This window comes from Oryctolagus cuniculus, chromosome Y, assembly GCF_051225735.1.
Source record: "Oryctolagus cuniculus isolate XC-2025 breed Fujian yellow rabbit chromosome Y, ASM5122573v1, whole genome shotgun sequence".
Taxonomy (NCBI): Eukaryota; Metazoa; Chordata; class Mammalia; order Lagomorpha; family Leporidae; genus Oryctolagus; species Oryctolagus cuniculus.
Genome location: NC_142889.1, coordinates 13,681,916 through 13,700,842, shown reverse-complemented (window position 1 = coordinate 13,700,842; position 18,927 = coordinate 13,681,916). Strand labels below are relative to the sequence as shown.

At 38.2% G+C, this 18,927-nt stretch overlaps 1 non-coding gene across 2 annotated transcripts in view; it reads right to left on the bottom strand.

Annotated features, from left to right (window-relative positions):
• The window catches only part of LOC127486635 (uncharacterized), a 31,274-nt gene extending 17,467 nt beyond the window's left edge, over positions 1-13,807 (bottom strand). For both annotated transcript variants that reach the window (XR_016228654.1, XR_011381632.2), the window contains exons 1-3: positions 13,748-13,807; positions 1,436-1,562; positions 1,112-1,204 (exon numbers count right to left, since the gene is read on the bottom strand). This is a non-coding gene — a transcript (uncharacterized LOC127486635). The remainder of the gene's footprint in view (positions 1-1,111; positions 1,205-1,435; positions 1,563-13,747) is intronic.
• Between the last annotated feature and the right edge of the window lie 5,120 nt (positions 13,808-18,927).

Below are 18,927 nucleotides of genomic sequence, written 5' to 3'. Positions count from 1 at the left end.
TCACGTTCACTAATTCAGTACTCAAATTTGTGCAACAGTAAGGCCTGTGCCTGGTCAAAACCATGAGTGGGAACTAAATTTCTGCAACTAATAAGAAATCAGTTCCTCTGTGTGATCCAATTTTTATAAGCATTGATAGAATAAATACATGAATAGGACAGTGCCATGGCTCAATTGGCTAATCCTCCGCCTGTGGCACTGGCACCCCAGGTTCTAGTCCTGCCTGGGGTGCCAGATTCTGTCCTGGTTGCTCCTCTTCCAGTCCAGCTCTCTGCTGTGACCCAGGAAGGCAGTGGAGGATGGCCCAGGTGCTTGGGCCCTGCACCCACATCAGAGACTGGGAGGAAGCACCTGGCTCCTGGCTTCAGATCAGTGCAGCACACCAGCCACAGCACACTGGCTGGAGCAGCCATTTGGGGAGTGAAACAATGGAAGGAAGACCTTTATCTCTGTTTCCCTCTCTAACTCTGCCTGTCAAAAAAAAAAAAAAAAAGAATAAACGTCTGAAGAAAAACAGGATGTGACAGTAGGAAGAAGGACAAGTTTGAATACAGGGGATGTATTTAACCTAAAAATTAGTCTCATTACAGGCAGAAATTGATTGCAATGGGGCTAGCACTGTGGCACAGTAAGCTAAAATTCCACCTGCAGCATCGACAACCCATATGGGTACTAGTTCATGTTCCAGGTGCTCCTCTTCAAATTGGCTCTCTGCTAATGGCCTGGGAAAGTGGTGGAAGATGGCCCAAGTGCTCTCCATCTTGGAGACCCATAGGAAATTTCTGGCTCCTGGTTTCATATCAGCTCAGCTCTGGCCATTGCAGCCATCTGAGGAGTGAACCAGTGAATGCAAGACCTTTCTATCTCTCCCTCTGTCTGTCTGTAACTCTACCTCTCAAATAAATAAATAAAATTTTAAAAATAAATTGATTGCATTGTTGGTAGTTCTGACAAAGTATTCACCCAGAGCAAAACAACAAGCAGATGATGCGTCATATCAGCTGTTCTCAGGATTGAGACTTGGGATAAATAATGAGAAATGCTCTACCCAGTCAACATTCCTTGAGATCTTTTCCATCCCAGTCTCCCTGTCCCATGTGTGCTGACTGACCTGACAGGCTCCAATTTAGGGGTTTTGTCACTGTCCATGGCTCTGTCCCCTGTTCCAACTTGAAGATCACCTCAGGTTTGCTTTTGCAGTACCCTGTTAAAGGGAAATAATGCTGGGTGTCATCATATCATTATGTTAGAGTTTTGAAAGACAACAGCTTGTTCACAGGGGCTGTGAAACAAAATTGTTGATTTCAATCCTTTCCTCATGTTTCTTGGCCTCAAATTCTATGCTTATCCACCATGTAATCTTTTAAACAATTAATTTGCTTGCCACATGGGAAGTAACTGTTTCACTTCATCATGAGAGGGGAATAGCACTCACCCAAAAACAACAGGCTATTGTAGGTCTCCATCATCATATCTTTGTACAGGGTCCTCTGAGAACTGTCCAGGTACTGTCACTCCTCCTGAGTGATGTCCACAGCCAGGTCTTCAAATGACACCAACATCTGCAACAGCACATTTTTTTTTTTGGTTCATCATGCCAGTTCTGTCACAAAAAGACTAGGAGTGCATTTCTCTGTGTGTGTCTTCTATGCCTCTTATATAAGATGCGGATGATTTTGGAATCTATATGGCAACAGAATGCAAAATTACAATGAAAATGTCTTGCTTCTATATTAATTTCATAATTCAAAAATCAGTACAATGGAATGCTTGTTATTATGGAACTGCTCTTTCTCCTAATGATTTTGAAAAGAGCCCACACTGCAATCTGTAGAAATACATGTAAGCATATGACTGAATTAACATTAGATGAGTTACAGGAGAAAATGTTGAACATCAATTGGGAGAACGAGGAATTTCTTAAAAAATAAATTTTTCTGTATTATCAGATCATTTATTTTATTGCAAACTTTTTTAAATTTATGCATAGTTTTTTATAATGTATTTTTCCATTAATTATTTGATAAATTTTTGTGTGTACTTAATGACTACCACAATTATGTAACCAGGCCATAGGTCAAATAATATTTACATCATGGACATAGAGTTTGAAGCAGGAAAAAGAATATCAGTAACATGTATCAGGTACAGTTCACTCTACTTCATATGCCTACAGGAAAATGCTGAGCTCATAAAAATATCCAAATCATACAAGAAAGAGATAAAGGGAAGAGGAAGAAACCAGAAACTTGAGGATGCATAGGAATGGAAAACTCTCAAAGCATTTTCATTTGGGCTTTTATTATAAGGTTTTCAAGTCTGCCTTTTTTAATCTTACAAGTAAAATATACAGGAAGAAACAATTTGGAAAGCCAAAACATTCATACTGAAATCCATGTTAACTTGAAAATTAAGGTTATGACCATGACAGCTATTGCTAAATCATGTAAATGAAGTAGTTGTTCTCAATAGAATTTTCAATTGTTCAAAATCACAGGAAGGAGATCACAAGGTACATCTAAAAAACATGCTAAAACACTAATAACATAACCAGACAAAATGTCATGTTTCAGAAGGCTGACAACTGGCTGGAATAACAAATACACTCACACACACAAATACACACATACACACACATTCTAAAGGGTTATACTGTCAGAAACAACCAAATTTACTTCAAAAGTGCCAGAAGATAAAGAAGTTATATTATAAACAAGAAGGAAGCCAACAAGGCAGCCCAGCCCATAGTAAGCATGCTGTATTCAGTCCTGGTCGATGATGTAATGTGGAGCCAGTGCCATGGCTCTCTAGGCTAATCCTCCACCTTGTGGTGCCGGCACACTGGGTCCTAGTCCCGGTCATGGCACCGGATCCTGTCCCAGTTGCCCCAGGCCAGCTCTCTGCTGTGGCCCAGGAGTGCAGTGGAGGATGGCCCAAGTGCTTGGGCCCTGCACCCACAAGGGAGACCAGGATAAGCACCTGGCTCCTGCAATCAATCAGCATGGTGTGCTGGCCTCAGCGTGCCAGCTGCGCCGGCCACGGCAGCCATTGGAGGGTGAACCAATGGCAAAAGGAAGACCTTTCTCTCTGTCTCTCTCTCACTATCCACTCTGCCTGTCAAAAAAATGATGTAATGTAAATAATATTGATAATGGTTAAAGAAAGCTATTTCTGAGAAGAAACAATGATTCCTTGGAAAACAACAGGTTGAAGAGCTACCAAGGTATGGAATGGAGTCAACAAAGTCTGTGTCTCAAGTACACAGCACAGGCCACTCTCCACATGTATCCCCAGTATGGTCATATTGCCATGAGACAGTGCTGCTATCCTCCAGAATTCCTAAATTATTTTTAAAATGAAATTATAAAAAAGGAATGGCTGTTGTGATTATCCTCCTCCTTTTTAAATCATGTACACTGATTAAAAACAAAGCAGTCACCTTGTCTGCTCATGACACACAGGTCTAACAATCAAGAGAAGTCACATCTGGACATGATACATGTCTGGTTTCATTCACAGAACTTGGATTTGATTTCAAAGTTGAGAATAGATGATATTTTTTAAGTTTGTCTCTCTGGGTATGGAATGAAGTTAAGACACTTGTGAGATAAGATTAACTGATGTGTGGTGACCACTGCTCACTCAACTTCAGTATTGTTTCTTGTGAGAAAATCACATATCCTCTCCCAGTCTAGAACTCACACAAGTTCACATGATTCTCACTCAGCAAATATCAGTAGATATGAATTGTGTCACTTCTAGGAGAGCTTTACTTGGTCCAATGGCTTCTATATTCTCCAATCACAAAGATGAGCATTTCTAGTAAAGGTCACTATAGCAGGATGAAGAAAAATAGGAGATCTGAAACACACTTTAAATGTGGAAGCCCTGCAGTGTCTGGGAGTCACTTGTCACCTAATTATACCCTAACTTTTCAACCCTATTGTTGTGAGACACTAAAAAATAGAGCATCTGTTACAGCAGTTCACTTTAATAGATGGATCTCTCTAAGTCCATGGAAGGGGGCAAGAAATGCACAGAGGCTGGGGGTTATAGACTTTTTAGCAAATTTTGTGGAAAACATACACAAAATAAAATTAAAAGTGAACCCACAGTTCACACTGAGTATTTAACAACTTTAGAATTGCATGCAGTGTGTGATTAATAATCTTAGATTAGGAAAATCTATTCTAACTGAAACTCAATATCCGGAAACTATGCAAGCTCAAATTCAAGAATAGAAAACTCAGCAGAATTTTTAGAGGTAGAATGACAAAATTAGTAACTTAAACATCACCAGATATGCCTTTTTTGTGTATTGTCAATTGCCAAATTCTGAAGATATGTAGCATGGGAGGTTAAATCCAATGCCAAAAATGACTACAGAGGAAGGAGATTTTTTCATTCTCATTTTGCTGAGGATACAAATATCTTCCATTGGAATGGGTCTCATTAATATGGGATCTCAGATGAAAGTACTGGAGACTCAGTGATGTGTGGGATGGTAGCAAGTGGTATGGGCAAGTGGTATGGCACATACGTAACTGCAGACCTCACTGGGAGTAGGATCAGAGAAATATATCCTAAGCTAGTGAAAATTGTAATCCTATTGATCAACAAATCAGGCTACAAATCACAAGCTATACAGAAAAATGTTAACATTTCCTGAACAAATATTGTCCTTTACCCAAATTCTAGAGGTTTTTCTCTCCTTTTAAGTATTTATGTATTTGCATGGCTGAATGACAGGGAGAGAAAGATAGGGAAAAAATCTTCCATTAGCTGTTTCACTTCCCAAGTCTCAGCAAATTCAAAAAAGTCAAAATCATACCATGCATCTTCTCAGAACACAATGGAATGAATCTGGAAATCAGCAACTCAGGAATCTCTAGAGCATATGTAAACACATGGAAACTGAACAACATGCTCCTGAATGAACACTGGGTCACTGAAGAAATCAAAAGAGAAATCAAAAACTTTCTGGAAGCAAATGAAGATAACAACACAACATATCAAAACTTATGGGATACCACAAAAGCAGTGTTAAGAGGAAAGTTTATAGCAATAGGTGCCTACATCAATAAATTGGAAAGGCACCAAATAAATGAGCTACCAATCCATAACAGGGATCTAGAAACTCTACAGCAAACCAAACCCAAACCTAGTAGGAGAAAAGAAACAATTAAAATCAGAGAAGAAATCAACAAAATTTAATCCAAAAAAATTACAAAGATCAGCAAAACAAAGAGCTGGGTTTTTGAAAAATAAACAAAATTGACACACCATTGGACCAACTAACCAAAAAAAAAAAAAAAAAGGAGAGGGAAGACCCAAGACTCAAACCATTAAAATCAGAGATGAGAAAGGGAATGTAACAACAGAAACAACAGACACCAAAGAAATAGTCATCAGAAATTACTACAAAGAGCTGTATGCCAACAAACTGGGAAGTCTAGCAGAAATAGAAAGATTCCTGGACACATACAACCTACCTAAATTGAACCATGAAGACATAGAAAACCTAAATAGATCCATATCTAAGACAGAAACTGAAACAGTAATAAAGGCCCTCCCAACAAAGAAAAGCCTAGGACTGGATGGATTCACTGCCAAATTCTACCAGGTATTTAAAGAATTAACTCCAAGTACTCTCAAGGTATTCAAAACAACTGAAAGAGAGGGAATCCTCCCAAATGATTTCTACAGAGCCAGAATCACCTTCATCCTTAAACATAAAAAAGAGGCACCAGAGGAAGAGAATTACAAATCAATTTACCTGATGAACATAGATGAAAAAAATCATCAATAAAATTCTAGCCAGTAGAATGCAGCAACACATCAGAAAGATCATCTACCCAGACCAAGTGGGATTTATCCCTGGTATGAAAGGATGGTTCAACATTTGCAAATCAATAAATCATTTACAAACTGCAGAAGAAAAAGCATGCAATTATCTCAAAAGATGCAGAGAAAGCATTCAATAAAATATAACACCCTTTCACAATGAAAACTCTGAGCAAATTAGGTATAGAAGGAAGATCCTTCATTACAATCAAGATGATTCATGACAAACCCATGGCCAGCATCATACTGAATGGGGAAAAGTTGAAACCATTCCCTCTGAGATCTGGTACTAGACAGGGATGTCCACTCTCACCACTGCTATTCAATATAATACTGGAAGTTTTAGCCAGAGCTATTAGGCAATAAAAAGAAATCAAAGGGATTTAAATTGGGAAGGAAGAGTCAAACTATCCCTCTTTGCAGATGATATGATCTGCAACTCTACCAAGAGACTATTGGAATCATAGAAGAGTTTGGTAAAGTAGCAGGTTACAAAACCAATACGCAAAAATCAACCACCCTTATATATACAGACAATGCCATGGCTGAGAAAGGATTTCTAATATCAATCCCATTCATGATAACTACAAAAAACACATTGGAATAAACTTAACCAAGGGATTCAAAGATCTGTATGATGAGAATTACAGAATTTTAAGAAATTGAAGAAGATATCAAAAATGGAAAAATCATGTTCATGGATTGGAAGAATCAATATAATCAAAATTTCCATTCTCCCAAAAGCAATTTACAGATTCAATGTGATACCAATCAAAATACCAAAGATGTCCTTCTCACATCTTGAAAAAATGATGCTGAAATTCATATGGAGGCACAAGAGAATTTGAATAGCTAAAGCAATCCTAGAAAACAAAAACAGAGCCAGACATATCACAAAACCAGATTTCAAGACATATTACAGGGCAGTCATAATCAAAACACCTGGTACTGTTACAGAAACAGATGGATAGACCAATAGAATAGCATAGAAACACCAGAAATCAATCCAAACAGCTATAACAAACTTATATTTGATCAAGAAGCTAAAACCAATTGCCAGAGCAAGAGCAGTCTATTCAACAAATGGTACTGGGAAAAACTGGATCTCCACATGCAGTATTAGGAAGCAAAACCCCTACCTTACACCTTACAAAAAATCCACTCAACATGGATTAAAGACCTAAATGTATGACCCAACATGATCCAATTACTAGAGAACATCAGAGAAACCCTGCAAGATACTGGCACTGGCAGAGTTCTTGGGAAAGAACCCAGAGGCACAGGAAGCCTACGCAAAAATTAACAACTGGGAATACATCAAATTGAGAAGTTTCTGTACTTCACAATAAAGAGTCAGGAAAGTGAACAGGCAACTGGCAGAGTGGGAGGAAATATTTGCAAATTATGCAACTGATAAAGGATTAATATCCAGAGTCTACAAAGAGATAAAGAAATTCCATCACAACAAAACAAACAACCTACTTAAGAGATGGGCCAAGGACCTCAATAGACATTTTTCAAAAGAGGAAATTGAAATGGCCAACAGACACATGAAAAAATTTTCAGGATCACTAGCCATCAGGGAAATGCAAATCAAAAGCACAATAAGATTTCACTTCACCCTGACTGGAATGGCTTTCATACATAAATCCACTAACAACAGATGCTGGCGAGGATGTCGGGAGATAAGCACACTAATTCACTGTTGGTGGGAATGCAAATTGGTAAAGCCCCTATAGAGGTCAGTTTGGAGATTCCTCAGAAACCTGAATATAGCACTACCACACAACCCAGCCATCCCACGCCCTGGAATTTACCCAAGAGAAATTAAATTGGCAAATAAAAGAGCTGTGTGCACCTCAATGTTTATTGCAGCTCAATTCACAATAGCTAAGACATGGAATCAACCTAAATGCCCATCGACAGATGATTGGATAAATAAATTATGGGACATGTACTCTATAGAATACTACACAGAAATAAAAAAATGAAATTCAGTCATTTGCAACAAAATGGAGGAATCTGGAAAACATCATGCTGAATGAAATAAGCCAGCCCAAAAGGGACAAATAGCATATGTTCTCCCTAATCTGTGACAACTAACTGAGCACCTAAAAGGAAACCTGTAGAAGTGAAACTGACACTATGAGAAGCAAGGACTTATTGATCACTGCAAAGAATATGGAGTTCAGAATTTTAATACAGCAAATTAATGTAAAGCAAAACATTCTGAAGAATATTACAGTATTCACAATTTCTGCAACATATGCCTTACAATACTCAAGATAAAATTCAAAATCATTATACTTGGGGGAAAAATGAAAATCTGACTTATACTCAAGGACAGAAAAACTAGGAAGAAATTTAAGTTAGGTGTTGAAAGTAGTAGACAAGATACCTAAAGAATCTCCAAGTATCTTCCAGTATTTACATATCATATAAAGTTAGATAAAGACTGATAAGCTATTTAAATTATATAGATGTAACAGTATTACAGTGAAAACCTATTTGTAGGAAAAGGAAAAAATAGCACAATGCAAGTTTAGTCCACAAAGTAAAAGTTGTTATCATAAAGAACAGCTTAACACCAATTTTAAAAGACTTCTACTTTTTTCTCTTACTGTGTGATGTTATCTGCCACACTGTGATGCAGGAAGATGGTCTTTCTATATTGGCCTCTTGACTTTAGACTGTCTAGCTCCCAGACTAGAAGAAATAACTGTTTTCTTGAGGCTGGTCTTGTGGCGCAGCATGTTATGTCACCACTGGTGAAGCTCTCATCTCATAGAGTCTGATTTGAGTCCTGGCTACTCAACTTCCAATTCAGCTTCCTTCTAAAGCATGTAGGAAGGCAATGTATAATTGCCCAAGTACTTGGGTTCCTGACACACATGCAGTGACTCAGATGGAGGTTCTGGCTCCTGGCATTGGCCTTGCCCAGTTCTGGCTGTTGTAACTCCTATTGTGAGTGAAACAGGTGATAGAATCTCCCTTGTTCTCTCCCTCTCTCTTTTATTAACAGAAAGAGAAAGTACATACATTTTGAAAAAGTATTTTAAAGTAAATACATTTTGGCAAAAAATGTTTTCTTTCTAAATAACCTGTTTGACAGTCTTATCACAAAGAGACTAAGATGGACATAGATCAAAAGACTTTTTTTATTTAAAGACTGTATGTATTAATTTGAGAGGCAGAGTTACAGACAGAATGAAAGACAGAAAGTTCCTCCATCCACTGGTTCACTTTCCAGATGGCTCAGCCAGAGCTAAGCCAATCAGAATCCAGGAGATTCCTCTGGGTCTCACACGTGGGTACAGAGAACCAAGCACTTGGGCCACCTTCTGCTGCCTTCCCAGGCCATAAGCTGGATTGGAAAAGGAGCATCTGGGATACAAACTGGTACCAATATGGGATGCCAGCACCACAGCCAGAGGCTTAGCCCACCATGCCACAGTGTCACCCCCTAAAAGCCTTTTTTAATTAATGAAAGATACTACATAAATATGCAAAGCTTCAGAAGTCCAGGAACAATATAGAAAGTAATCTAACATTTAAAATGCAGAACTAAAAAGAAAAGTTCACTTTGGTTAAAAAAAATTTAATCTACAAATACACACTTTCCATAACCTTTATGAATCATGTTTTATAGTATGCATTTATGCATTTTCAATGAACTTATAGACCAGTTTTATGCATGGGTTACTAACATTTTTGCACTAAAATAAACTTCTTTTTTCTTTCAACTTTCCAGAATCTTTGTGAAGTCCCTCATAACTGCAATAAATTTCAGTAGGAAGAGAATAAATGAAAAACAAAATATGTATTTTGAAATGGTGAAAAGCTTCTCAAATTTTATTAAAAAAACATCAATTTATAGATTTGAAATGTTCAGTGACCCCTTAATCAACAGATAGAAAGCTACTAAAGGCAAATAAAATGAAGGATTCCAAATACAAAGAACAGACCTTGAATGTTGTGAAAGAAACAACAGCCTACTGGGTCAGCTATGTATGAATGATAGCTGACTTCTCCTCAGAAATTAGTGAAAGAAATCTTGACTACACTGAAAAAAATATCCTTCCGTCTTTGATCCTATATGTAGTGTTAGTTGCTGTAAAATATGAGATGAACAAGGGCAGGTATTTTCGCTCATTGGGTTAAGCTGCTTCTTTGGATGCTCACATTTCATATCAAAGTTCCTAACCTTGCTTGTGATTTAACTTCATAATAATGCACACCAGGTAAGTGCCAGATGATGGCTCTAGTAGCTGGGTCACAGATATCCACATGAGTGATCTGGATTGAGTTCCAGCCTCCTGGCTTTAGCCTCGACCCTGTTCCAGCCATTGCAGGTATTTGAGGGAGTGAAACAGCAGATAGAGCTCTTAATTTTTTATCAAGTAAATAAAAATAAATAAAGCATTAATCCATGAAGTATACAAAAGACATTTTCTGAACAGGAAAATGAGAATATAATATAAAAGAAGCAGTCCATTTTCAAATAAAATGATACAAAATGAATACTTGGATTAGTAGGAGTTAGGAACATAGGAGCATTTTTTACTGCCAAAGGCCATTTGGATATTACAACATTATGTGCTGTCCATACAAAATTATCAACTTAAAATTAGCTTGTTATTAGCTCCTTGAATTAATAATACCACCTGTGGTTGTCTTGGCAGGGTCAAACCAAATGATTTTTTGGGTCTTATATGGCTAAAGAAATACTCAGGGACTTTTCATCATAATAAACAGATAATACATCAGGCTGATCATATCATTATAAATGCTAATGTGCCTAAAAACAAAACCTCAAATGATATGAAACAAAGTCCACAAAACTAAAAAAGAAACTTAAGAAAAATCCTCAAAAGTAATGTTAGAAAATTGATTTACATTTTATAGTAATTGATGAAACTAATAAAACATCAACCATAAACATGAATGACAGTATTGACCAAAATAATATTTATAAATCACTGTCCAACATTCACAACAACAGAATAAATGATGAGCTACGAATCAAAAATATATCATGGTGAGATCCAAGATGGCTGAATCGGGTATAGCCATAATGACTTAAGCTGCTCTGAGATATGAACAGAACAAAGGAAATACTATTTTCCAGAGAAGTGACTGACCGAAATGTTAGACAAAGAAGTAAAAAAAAAAAAAAAGTCAGTCACCCACTGACTTCCTACCTCAACCTGAGAGCTGATGGGGTCTGAGCAACTGATGAGCTTGGAGCAAGGAAGCCTCCTTGCTTCCTTCCCCTCCCTGATTCCTGCAGAGCATGACACTGAGCAGAGAAGATACACAGTGAGCCTCTGCTCTGCTCCTACCAGCACTGTAGAGTCAGGGCAATGTGTAAGGCAAAAGACAGATCCCTGCATCCTGCATCTGTGGGAGTTTGGGGGCAGAGCTACACTCACATACTCTACCTGAGCCAGAGAAAATCACCTTAGCTTCTGGGGGCTACCACCAGAAGCAGGCCATAAAAATGTTTGTTCCCACCCCAGGAGATCTGGGTAATGATCCACTATACCTGAAAGACCAGGACTGTAACAATTTATTGTAAATTTCTGAGTGCCACTGAAATCTACCCAGTGGACATAGGGAAGAACCTGCTTGCATTCCTCCTCTCTGGACCCATACTCTGCAGAGTAAAACCTGTACACCTAGTCCTAGGACTAGGGTTGTTGTTATTACACAACAAAGTACCAGTTGGACTCTCTTACCAAGAACTGAGGAAGGGACAATCCATATCGCACAGTCCTAAAGCCACAGAAATCAGTGCCACAAATCCCAGTATCACTCAGGCTTGCCAGTAAGTCAAGGACCAGCCATCCTCATCTTCCTCAGCACCAAGAACAAGCCCTTGGCTATCACAATCATCAGGGAGACTAACACAGAATCTGTGGACCAAAGATGCACACCCAAAGAAACACTTATTCATCTCAAAGGCACATTTCCATCCCTAGGAACTGCAGCTGACTAGACCATTGTGTTACTAACAGACACAGCTGACAGCCACTAAAATAAAAGGACTCACTCAGACACTACAATCCTGGGTTCACCTAGAACCAAAGCCAAGGCAACAAGATTTGCACAAGAGAAATGAAAATAAAAACCATAATGAGGTTTCACTTCACCCCAGTAAGTGCCCCTCCAAATAAATATTAGCAAGAATGTAGACAAAATGTGCCCTAATACACTTAGGTGGGAATGTGAACTAACACAATCATTATGGAAGACATTTTGGAGATTCTTCAGAAATCCAAAAATGGATATAACATATGACATAGTCATCCCACTCCTGGGAATTTACCCAAAGGAAATAAAATCAGCATATGAAAGAATTACCTGTGCCCCCAACTTTATATAGCAGCTCAATTCATAATAGCTAAGATAGGGAATCAACCCAGATGTCCATAAACTGATGACTAGATAAAGCAAATGTGGTATGTGTGTGTGTGTGTATGTGTGTACACACACACATATATAAAATGGAATACTACTCAGCCATAAAAAAGAATGAAATCCTTCTTCTGCAACAAAATGGATGCAATTGAAGACAATTATGCCTACTGAAACAGGTCAACCCTAAAAAGACAAAAATATTTTCTCTGATTTTTGGTAGCCTATACAGCAGAAAAAAATGTATGAGTGAAACTGACATCTTGAGATCTGATTATCATCTGTATCCCTTTTCTATATTCCTCAGGAACAGTGACGTTTCTACTATCTACTTGTTGAATTCTTTATTTAGTGGAGGGCTGAGGTTGTGATTATAAAGTAACTTGAAAATGTGCTATCACACAAATTAAAAGAAAAATAAGAAAGGGAAAAGGAGGAAGGGAAGGGAGAGAGAGTGAAAAGTATCGTCATGCTCTTAAAACCATATATAGGAAATACATGAAATCTGTTCTACTTATATAAATAAATAAAATTTTAAAAAGATATTCTAATTCTAGTTAACAGTGCTTGTTTTTATTCCCAGCTCTTGCTTTTGAGTCCAATTTTATGCTACCGCATGTGCTGGGAGGCAGTGGTGATAATCCAAGTAATTAGGCTTCTACCACTCATGTCAGGGAAAAGGAGTACATTCCTGGCTCTTGGATTCATTCTTGGTTACTATGGATATTTAGGAGAGTAAGTTAGTGGATAAGAGGCTCTTTGATTTCTCCTAATCTACCTGTCTCTCTTTCTAATTCTCAAATATGTAAATATATTTTAAATGTAAAAGATTCAAGCAAGGAAAAAGCCAGACAATATACTTAATGACATTGATAAATGTTTGACTAATTGAATTGAGGGTACTTTGAGTAGCTTAAAGTATGAATGAAGAATGGAATGATTTGCTGGAAGACAGAGCTTTGGGAAGTTTGCAGCACAACCAGCATGCATAGTCTGGCAGGAAGAAATGTATGTAGAGCTGTTTAAGAACCTGAAGAGATTCTGCTCTCCACACAACCCCAGTCCAATCCATAAATCTGGTACAGTCTCCCAAGGGTATTTTCACAATTCCTAAAATACTTTATTAACTGATTTATTACCAGTTAGCAACTCTTACCAGTGCAGAATGTTGTATGTTTATTTCTAAATTGGAACTAAACCACTTCCACTTTAGCATCATATGACCAATAAATACTATTCCAGACGTCATTTTCCACTAGAATTTAGCAAATTCTAATTTCTGATTTGAACTATGTAACAGATATGTCTTTGAGGCATCAGAAAGACTGTAGACAAATTTACAATCAGCTCTGATGGCTCTAATACCTTATAACTATGACAATACTACCTTGTTTATCACTTTTATGTTTCCATTTTAATTTAAAAATGCTCATAAAGCTCCTATAATACAATATAAAACAAGTTGAGAAATAAGTAAACAACTTACTGGTGTTGTATTCATTTTCTTTGGCCCCTGAAACATGTAGTGGTATCTACAATTACACCTGGAAAAGCAAGTGAATACAGGGAGTTGTGAGAGAACTGGTCTCGCTTGCACTTAGACTCTACAATGTAGGGAAGATCATGATAGAAATGAATGCAGAATTATAGATATATTAGCTGGAGAAACAGAAACAATCTCTGTGGTGATTTAGCAATTTACACTTGATAAGGGGAAGGGAAGATCCTGAAAGAGCACCCAAAATTTTACTAACTGGCAGTGATTAAATCTAGTTATCCTTAGGTTCATGGAATCATTTTGTTGCTACTTATTTTTAAAAATCAAGTGATAGGGCCGGTACTGTAGCACAGTGGGTTAATGCCCTGGCCTGAAGCACCGGCTTCCCATATGGGCAATGATTCTAGTACCAGCTGCTCCTCTTCTGATCCTGCTGTCTGCTATGGCTTGCGATAGCAGTAGAAGATGGCCCAAGTCCTTGGGCCTCTGCACCCACATGGAAGACCCAGAAGAAGCTCCTAGCTCCTGGCTTTGGATTAGTGCAGCTCTCTGGAGAGTGAACCAGCAGATAGAAGACCTCTCTCTCTGTCTCTACCTCTCTCTGTAACTCTGTCTTTTTAATAAATAAAATATATCTTTAAATAAAAAAGCTAATGTTATGACTGAGAAACAATTTATTATTTTCAGGATGACTGTTTAAACAAATTTCAGTATATCATAGAAATAAACATCATTTTGTCACTAAAACCATACTACAGAAAAAAATACTTGAGTGGTATTAACTACTTTGGTATTACTACAGATGTACTGAACAGGAGTCCGTCCATATACTGAAAATCCTATAGAATTTAGTCATTTAGCAACCTGTGTATTTTTACCCACAACTGTACAGTAAAAATGGATATAATACATACTTATTGTACTATACTTTCCTAGTAATTATCCCAAATAACACACCTCCCAACACACAAGTCTTCAAATAATCTTCATCACAATGATCCTTGGCATTACCATTTTTCTTGCTTTACACATCTGGACATCAGTAAATATGACACCTACACACTTTGAAAAGTACTTGCTTGTTGGAGTTTACCTTACTAAACATTTATATTATGAAGAAGTCTGGGACTTGCCTATTGGAGACACAGGGTTTGGGCAAGAGCCAGAGCAAACCACCAAACTTGAGAGGGCTGTATATGGTGATGCAGGTTAGAATATTGCTTGGGACACACATCCCATAAGCAAATTTGTGGTTTTCATCCTGGTTATTCCATACTTAAAATAAAACACCCTGTTGTTGTACCTGGGAGGTAGTGGATGATGGATAAGTACTTGGGTTCCTGTTACCCTCAAAAGAGATGCAGGTAAGATTATTTCCTTCTGGCTGCAGCCTGGCATAGCCCTGGCTGTTAGGATAATTAGAGAGTGAATCAAGCAGTAGATGGAACAGTCTCTCTTTCTCCCTCATCCTTTGTCCCTCCCTCCTCCACCCCTTCTCTGATGCTCAGCCTTTTAAAAAATAATTACAAAGAAAATTATAACATAAATTTTTGTTGATTTGTTATATATCAAATGCTGATATACTCTTGGTAAGGAAGAATTTAATTGCATGCCATATACAATCAAGAGACCTTCACATAGACCTGTTCGTGAGCATGAGTCATGCCAACTCTGTCAGCTAGGCTGCTGCCACACAAAATGCCTGGATATCATAAGAATGTATTGAGGGGCTGGTGCTGTGACACAGTGGTTTAACATCCTGGCCTGAAGTGCCGGCATCCCATATGAGTGCTAGTTTGAAACCTGGCTGCTCCATTTCCAGTCCAGCTCTTTGCTGTGCCTTGGGAAAGCAGTGGAGGGTGATCCAAGTGCTTGAGCCCCTGGGCCTGGGAGACCCAGAAGAAGGCGGATCAGCACAGCTCCAGCTATTGCGGCCAATGGGGGAGTGAACCATAGGATGGAAGACCTCTCTCTGTCTGTCTTTGCCTCTCCTCTGACTTTCAAATGAATAACTAAATCTTTTTTAAAAAAGAATATATTGAAATATTTTATACTCCAGTTGGGCACTGTATTGCATTTTATTTATATTTTACAAAGTGATTATCAGCAGTAGTCTGATTTGCTTACATTTTAAATAATTGGAAATGGGCGGGCGCTGTGGCTCAATAGGCTAATCCTCCACCTGTGGTGCCAGCACACCGGGCTCTAGTCCCAGTTGGGGTGCTGTATTCTGTCCCAGTTGCTCCTCTTCCAGTACAGCTCTCTGCTGTGGCCCAGGAGGAAAATGGAGGATGGCCCAAGTGCTTGGGCCCTGCACCCACATGGGAGACCAGGAGAAGCACTTGGATCCTGGCTTCAGATCAGTGTGGTGCACCAGCTGTAGCACACCAGCTGTAGCGGCCATTGTGGGGTGAACCAATGGGAAAAGGAAGACCTTTCTCTCTGTCTCTCTCACTGTCTACTCTGCCTATCAAAAAAAAAAAAACAAAAATCTAAAAAAAATAATAATTGGAAATGGACCAACACTAAATCTCTGCAACATTTATGATTGTCAAAAAATGGGTAACTGATATTAAAAGAGAAAAACTTGCATTATAAACATATTTGATTCACACAATCCATAGACAGTATGGGGAGGGGAAGTATGGTCATATAAAGATACTTAGTCTTTTCTACTAAAATAATTAGTGTTCCATCCTTGGGTCATATTCCAGAGTTGAGAAAACTATTCTAGTGCATATTTTGAAACAAAAAGTGTCCACAAATACAAAGGTTTCAATCTCCATTAGTTACATAACTAAGAGCTTCTGAAATCCATCTGTCCATCTAAATATCTAATAAATCACTTACTGTTCTAAGAAATGGATCTGAACTTTTCCCTCTACTCGTTGGTTTATGTTACAAACTAGGCAAAGAGGCCAACAGAAGGTTTCATGGAGCTCTCATATGAAGATGGCTAGAATTGAGATGGGCTTGAATGGAGTAGGACAGGGTATTGACTCTTGACCCACAGCCTATCCCTGGCTTTCTTTGTGCCTCACCTATGGTTTGCCCTGTTGAAATTCCCAAGCCTTCTCTGATCCTGCCATTGCCCTTTAGTGACTATTGTGCAAAATTGAATTTATAGCCTAGGAACTCTCATCTCAGGACACAGAAGAAATTACATGCTTAAAAAAATGGGTCTCTATGACACATTCCTTGAAATAAAAAAAAATGAACTTTCAGGGATCAAAGAACTAGTTTAGCAACACAACATACTGGTTTCTCATACCCATTCCCAGGAATTGTTCCCTTGGTCATCACACACCTCTTTCAATGGGAGCTGTTCCTACTGGGGTCAGATATTTGGATTCAATGAGGAGTCCTGATATGAATAAAAGTGGGAAGAACATACTCACAAATAGATGGCTAACTTTAAGCAACTTCTTTATCTGTTTCTTAAGTATAGATATCATATGATGATTGCAGTTCATGTTTTTGAGCACCAAGTCATGACAGCAATTCTAGTAAGTAATTTGTACTGGATGAATGGGAATAAATAGTCCCTGTAGTATAAAGGGAGAGATGAATAGAAAGGAGATTGGGTAATTAAGATTCCATCACAAGGATTATGAAATGAGGTTAATCTTTTTCTTTTTTAAAGATTTATTAGAAAGGGAAATAAGGAGAGAGGCAGGAGAGACTGACAAAGAGATAGATGGATCTTCGTTCTTGTGGCTCACTCCCCAAGTGTCTGAAATAGCCAGGATGGGGCCAGGAGTCAGGACCAGGCCATTCTATCTGGGTCTCCTATATGGCTGGTAGGGATCCAAGTTCTTGGGCCATGTTCCACTGCTTTCCCAAACACACTCACAGGAATGTGGATCAGAAGCAGAGTAGCCAGGACTCCAAATGGCATGCCAATATAGGATGCCAGCATTGCAAGCAGTGTCCTAACCTACTGCACCACAATGTCAGTCCCAAATGTTAGTCTTCTCAGATTCATCTCTGGTAAATTATATAGTCACATGCCTCTGATGTCTGACCATGGTTTGTTTCATGTTAATTCATTTCTTAATTTTATTCTCAGAAAAGATATACAGAAAAGATTAATGTCATCTTCTAACCAATATCCCTTGGTCCTGAATCAATCACTGTTCCTTATCTAGTTAATATGCTGTCATCCCTTGGTCTTACATTTATATTCATATTTATATGTAAATATGCAATGTAACCTACAGAGGAAAGTCGACATTTTATGTGCATTGGAGTTTGAGACACTAAAATATACATTACATGAAAAGTTTGAAATAATACAATATATTCTAAGTTATATAATTTTCTTAAATAGCATAATTGGATATAAATGCAAATTCCCATGAGATTCATCTGTTAATAGTACCTATACAATTCACTGTTTTCATTCAGTTGTAACCAGCACCATTGACAATTTTATAATTTTTTTTATTTCCTTAAAGTGTTGAGGTTGAGTTTAGTGGTTAATAAACTGCTTGGGTCAGCACATCCCAGACAGCCTGGGTTTGAGTCCCAGCTCCATCCTGATTCAGCTTCAGCTTCTTGCTAATGCTCACCCTAGGTCTGTATCACCCAGAAGGTACAGGCTCAAGTAGTTGGGACACCTAGCTACATTGTTGACCAAAATTGAGTGCCTAGCTCCCAATTTATAACTGTTTAAAAAATAATTTATTTGAAATTCAGAGAGAGTGACAGAGATTTTTCCATCTGGTGGTTTATGCCCCCATCTCTCCAAATACCTACAACAGCCAAAGTTGGGCCAAGGCAAAATTAGGGCAGAGGAATTCCATGCAGGTCTCATCTCCCATACTGGTGTGGGCCAACATGTGTTGCCTTCCCAGGTCTAATAGTCAGAAGCTGGATTAGGAGCAAAGTGGCTGGGATCTGAACTGACCCTCTGAAAAGGGAAGTGAGCATCCGAATTAATACTTAATTCTCAGTGTTATCATGCCTATCTTACCAGCTTCCAATTTTAACTTAGCTCAGTCTTATTTGTTTTGAATGGAGAATGACCCAGCAGGTGGAAACTTTCTTTCATTGTTATTTGTCCTTGCTTATAAAATAAAAAATAAATAAAAAGAAGGCTGTCTCTTTAATATCCCTAATACTTTCAACCCAAAGTCACTGCAAATGTACTGTTTCTATGGATGTGC